The sequence below is a fragment of the Microtus ochrogaster genome, chromosome 1 (genome assembly GCF_000317375.1).
Source record: "Microtus ochrogaster isolate Prairie Vole_2 chromosome 1, MicOch1.0, whole genome shotgun sequence".
In the NCBI taxonomy this organism is placed as follows: Eukaryota; Metazoa; Chordata; class Mammalia; order Rodentia; family Cricetidae; genus Microtus; species Microtus ochrogaster.
Genome location: NC_022009.1, coordinates 107,199,775 through 107,205,986, shown reverse-complemented (window position 1 = coordinate 107,205,986; position 6,212 = coordinate 107,199,775).

Below are 6,212 nucleotides of genomic sequence, written 5' to 3'. Positions count from 1 at the left end.
GGCGGTGGTGGCGGCGGCGTGAGGGGCGGTTCTGCCCCGCTCGGGCTCCCTCCGGCCGGGGCCCGCGGCTGCTCCCGCGCGGCGACGCGGACGAAGAAGAAGGCGGAGCAGCGAGGCCGGGAGCGGCGCTTCCAAACGGGGGCTGGAGGTCCCGCGGTGGGAGGGAGGGCAGCCCTCCGTCCCCGGCTCTAGCCAGAGCGCAGCCCGGGGGCCATGCTGGCGGTGGCGGCGGAAGCCCGCTCGGGGGCGGGGAGGACCGGCAGTCTGGTCTCCCTCAGGGAGCTACCCGCGGCGGCGGGGCCCGGCCTCCTCGCTGCTCAGACGTGTGAGGGGCGGCGGCGGTGGCTGAGGGAACGGCAGGCGGGCGGAGGCGCTCGGCGGCGCTCGGAGGAGGAGGAGACCGGTGGCGGCGTCTTCCGCTTCGCCTCGGCGCGGCCGGTTTCGTCAAGCCCGGAGAAAAAAACTGAAATTCAAACTGCTTGAAGCAGCGGCTGCAGCTCCCTCCCCTCAGTCAAGATGGGGCTGAAATGGCCGCGCCAGGGATGCTGGGAGGAGCAGCAGCAGCCCCGCAGCCGCCGCCGCCGCAGACTAAAATGCCGCCGCTGCCGCAGCCACCGCCAGCGCCGCAGCCGCCGCCGTTCCGTGACGCGCCGGCGTCGTGACGTCACCACCCCGCCCCCTCCGGTTTCCTGCAGTTTCTCGTGGAGGCTGGAAGGGTGTTCGTGGGCGGGGCTACGGGCTAGAGAGAAAAGGGGGAGCGGGTTCTTTATTTAAAAATTTTCAAATTTAAATTTCACGCCGCAGGTTCGTGAGGAGTTGAGAGGCCGAAGGACGGTTTCAGATTGCGAGCCTGGAGAATCGCACGGTTCAGTGCCGGTGCGCGGAGATCCTGGATGACTGCAGGTCATGTGCCGCGTCTAACGTTTAGCATAGTCTAAATGGAACCAGGGCGCTAGGGGAGAAAACTAGGGCGATCCAGAGGCAGAAGAGGTGTATGACTGGAGAAAACGCGTCACGTTAAAAAGCCTTGAAAATATATGCTGGCCACCGTAGTCAGAAAAGTGAAATTTGAGCGAAGCCAGGGTGACTAACGCAAGACCGCACGCCAGACTGAGTTAGAAAGGCGATCTTTCAGACGGAAATTCTGTCTTCAGCAACGGGAGCGGGCATGGTTACTTGCTCAGAGTAAAGTCGGTGTTAGAAGAGGTTAGAAATTAATAACGTATTCCAAATTTTCCTGAATTTGCTGTGGTTCAAGACTGGAAGAGTTCCTTTGAACTTTTGAGACGTTGAACATAAAGTCAACCTATGGGTTTCAAAGATGCACTGGACTCTTATTGGAGCCGTATTGATTGATTGTTTTTAGAGCCACGCTGTTACTTGGTTTGCTTTGGACCATGCACAATGAATGGCACAGACAGTGGCTCTGAAAGTGGAGTGGAATTAACCATCTTGTAGATCTGCTTTACAACCAAAAATCATGAGGCCATTCCTTTTTTAATTTGTATTTATTTACTTATTTTTTGAGACCCGGGTAGTCTTCCAGCTCCCTACTTAAGCCAAAGTGGCCTTGAACTTGTTCTCTTGAACCAAAGAGGCCTTGAAGCAGAGCTTCCTGCCTCTGCCTCCCAAGTGCAGAGCGTGCGCCACCTCTTTGGGAGGGCAAGGACGTATTTTTAAACACTGGGCACTCTCGGAAAGACGAAAGACAACGCTCGTTTAGCAAGTCTGAGGAGTTTTGCTGGAAACCAAGATGCCGGATTTATCGCAGCTTTTAGAGATCAGATCAGCTGACATCTAAGTTCATTTACTCAGTTATCACATCCTGAAAGGACAGATAGTACTCTCTTGTCCAAAAATGCGTCGAGAATAAACATTTGCACAGAATGTTTTAGGTACTTAGCTGTAGTTTATGGAGGTAGATCTTTTCAACTCAGTAGAAACCCAAGTGACAGAAGTCAGTATATGAGCCTGGTAAATACATCCCTGTTTCTTGAGGGGGCAGGAGAGTAAAGAAACAGTGTTATGTTATGCTGGTGTTGTGGCAAAGATAGCTGATGGAATGCTTCCTTTATAAATCTATAATTTCAGTAATTTAAAATTATTGGCTTGTTAAATCCAATGCGAATTTATAATAGCTTATTTTAATTTTGATGTTAAATTTGGTTATCATTTGGGTATTATTGACCATGCTTTTTGGAAAAACAAAAATCCTATGCCTAATCATAGCATTACTTTATTTTATTATATAAACCTTGTCATTATTAGTTATTATATCTTAAGCCACACATTTAAAGAGGAATAGTAATTAGTAAGTATTCCTTCCTAAAGAGCATTTTACTATAAAATGAAAGTAAAGATAAAACTAATATGAAGAAATGAGCGCATTTATAATACAAACAGTAGATGTTTTTAAAAATTTTGAATTCTTTCATTTATTTATTTATTTATTTTCAAGACAGGGTTTCTCTGTAGTTTTGGGGCCTGTCCTGGAAATACTGTAGACCAAGCTGGCCTTGAACTCTGTCTTTTTTTTTTTTTCTTTGGATTTTTGAGACAGGGTTTCTCTGTAGTTTTTGGTGCCTATCCTGGAACTAGCTCTTGTAGACCAGGCTGGCCTTGAACTCACAGAGATCCGCCTGCCTCTGCCTCCCAAGTGCGGGGATTAAAGGCGTGCGCCACCACCGCCCGGCTGAACTCTGTCTTTTAATAAACAAAGCAGTCCCTAGGAAGAGACGCAGACAGAGAGACACACAGAGAGAATTTATTACTTCAAACTGTTAGGAAGAAATGAAAAAAATTATAGTTGTTGTAAGGAATTTTGAAATCACTTAACATATCCCCAAACTATAAAAAAATATGTAATTCATAGTTGCTCCACAAAGAATTAAAAGTCTACAAGTAACCAAAACAAACAAACAAACAAACCACAGCACGCAGTGTACGCAGCGCGTGCAGGCCACTGCTTTTGCTAGGGTGTAGAAAGCTGTTAATAAATAACATGGCAGCCCTAGCTCATTGGAATTGGAGAGGTCCCTGGAGAGCCAGACTTAAAGGCTTTAATGCAACTCTCCTGGCACCGTGCCCGTACCCACAAACTATGCAGTGGAGGTTGTGGGAGTCCTTGATTACTGCTCTCTTAGCCTCCAGCTTGACCATTTACCTTACCTCTTCCTTCCCCCAAAGATTTCAACTTCCAGCTGTGTATTGGAAATACATTTAGAAAGAATACCATAAGAAAACAGCAGTAAACACGGATGCCCCCTTTCTCTGATGAAAATACAGTTTCAACGAGCCTTCCCTTATTTGCAAACAATTTCTTCTGCCAGGCCATTGCCTTACAGATTGGTGTGATGGCAAATCATTTCATAATTGTCAGATTGGTAGAGTGTGAGCAGCAGGCTCTCGTTCTCAAGAAAACCTGACATCTTCATCCCCCAGTAAATAATGACACAAAAAATATAATAATACTGTCAGGAGACATTAAGCAACTGTCTAGGTAGGGAAAACAACTGTTCAGTAGTGATCCCTAAACCAGGGACATCCGTTGTGCACTGGATAGCCTATACTCCAGCCATCAAGTTATTCTTGGATAAAGAAAAAGCTAACGTTGTTTTCTATGTTTTTAATCATAGAATAAAGAGTTGTCTCAGCAAGCATCATTGGTTTATTGCTTTGGGTTTCTGGTGCTGCGTTTCTGAATGAAGCAATATCACATTAATAAGTGTGATGAAGGGGGCTGGAGAGATGGCTCAGTGGTTAAGAGCACTGGCTGCTCTTCCAGAGGTCCTGAGTTCAATTCCCAGCACCCTCATGGTGGCTCACAACCATCTCTAATGAGATCTGGTGCCCTCTTCTGGCATGTGGGCATACATGGAGGCAGAATGTTCTATACATAATAAATAAACTCTTTAAAAAAAATAAGTGTGATAAAAATGAGGCCATTGTAGGATATTATCCAAAATGGAGGGAGAAGTAGTGAGGAAGAGCTAAGGTGAATGGAAATCCTTGGCTCTTTTTGTAAAGGAAAACTCAGTCGTACTGAGGTATACAAATTCTTACTTAAAGTAGCTCTTAGACATGCCTAGGATTTGATACACTGCGAAATAATAATGATCTCTATTCATTTCGTCATGGTGAAAAGCTCCTTGAAAAACTCCATGCAGCCCGGCGATGGTGGGACACGCCTTTAATCCCAGCACTCGGGAGGCAGAGGCAGGCAGATCTCTGTAAGTTCGAGACCAGCCTGGTCTACAGAGCTAGTTCCAGGACAGGCTCCAAAGCCACAGGGACTCGAAAAAAAGAAAAAAGAAAAAAGAAAAACTCCACATGCCTTTGAAGCTAAGGTAAAATGTAGCAGTTTGCATTTGGATCTGATGAATGTAATGGTCAGATATGAGCAAATATTTATTTTGAATCTCTGATGTATGATGTCCCCTGTATGCTGTGAATATGTTTTATTATCATTGATTAATAAAGTAGCTGATTTGGCCAATAGCCAGGCAGAATAGAGCCAGCTGCAAAATCCAAACAGAGATACAGGGAGAAAGAGGACAGAATCAGGGAGACACCAGTAGCCCCTGGGGAAGCAAGATGTGAGTGAGGTAATGTCGTGGACATGTGGTAATACATAGATTATTAGAAATGGGTTAATTTAAGATATAAAATCTATTTAGTAATAAGCCTGAGCTATCCACCAAACAGTTTGTAATTAATATTAAGCCTCAGAGTGTATATTTGGGAACTGGCAAGTGGGAGAGAAACCTCCAGTTACAAATGGCGCCAACCATCTGGCATGATCAACATAAGACCTAAAAAAGTTTTTAAAAGGTTCTAGCCGGGAGGTGGTGGCGCACGCCTTTAGTCCCAGCCCTTGGGAGGCAGAGTCAGGCTGATCTCTGTGAGTTCGAGACCAGCCTGGTCTACAGAGCTAGTTCCAGGACAGGCTCCAAAACCACAGAGAAACCCTGTCTCGAAAAAAACCAAAAAAAAAAAAAAAAAAAAAAAAAAAAAAAAAAAACTAAAAAAAAAAACATAAAGGAGCTTTTAAAAGGCTCTAAGCACAAAGAAACGAGACACACTGGGCTTCCTAGTCTCTCATGCTAGCCATGGCACCAAATCACATCTCTGGACAGCTGCCAACCACCATGGACCAAGCTACTTGGTGGATTCTCAAAGTCTCTTATAGGGGCCATGATAAAGAGGCTTCCAGATGCTGCCTGCAGTCTTGAAAGCACAGTTGTAGGCTGAAGTACACAGCACAGCTGCAGGTTACTTAGTACTGCTTCCCAGAGTTGGGAAGGTAAGCGTGACTCTCCTGGGTATCTCCACCATGTTGAAAAGCTGAACAGGGTGGGGCCAGCAGCCAAAGCCTTTGCTTTGGTCCTAGCCATGCCCACTTAGCATCTTAAAAACTCTCCTGGTCAAAAAATGACTATAGATACACAATAAAGACAGATTTAGACAGAAAAGGCCTCTAAATGGGTCACAATGTGTTTGATAAACATGCATAGGCTTGGAATAGAGAGGAGAAAGGAGAGACAGAGTCATAGATCAAAAGAATAATGTAAAGATAATAAGCTGAGGTTTTCAAAAAGGAAATAGAGTACTAAAAATTAATATAAGCCACATAAAGATGATAAATGCACAGAGAATCTGGATTATGTATATTATTGTGTTTTCTTTGAATTTTTGACTATTAATGAGTTAACAGCAGAGAGAGATTTGATTGTGAGGCCTGCTAAGCTAAACCAACATAAAGCTATCATGCCTTCAAAACATGGGTCTAAGGATATGTTGCTTTGGAAATGAGGTTCTGCTTTTGTTTCCACAGAAGATGAGAAGCTATGGATTCCTTCCAGGCTAATGTGTTTTAATGGAACAAGACACCCGAGATGTCTCTGATAGGAGTGATGATCCAGGTGATCCAACTCCCAGAACATCTTCAAGGCAACTGATTGAGACAATGCAGCCTTATAGATTAATACAGCCAAGATTTAACCATAATTATTAATTTTCTCTGGTTTGCCATAAGATTACTAACACCCCCAATCAGCAGAAAGTATTATAGAAAACTACATCCAGCTGGGCGTTGGTGGCGCACGCCTTTAATCCCAGCACTCGGGAGGCAGAGGCAGGCGGATCTCTGTGAGTTCGAGACCAGCCTGGTCTACAGAGCTAGTTCCAGGACAGACTCCAAAGCCACAGAGAAA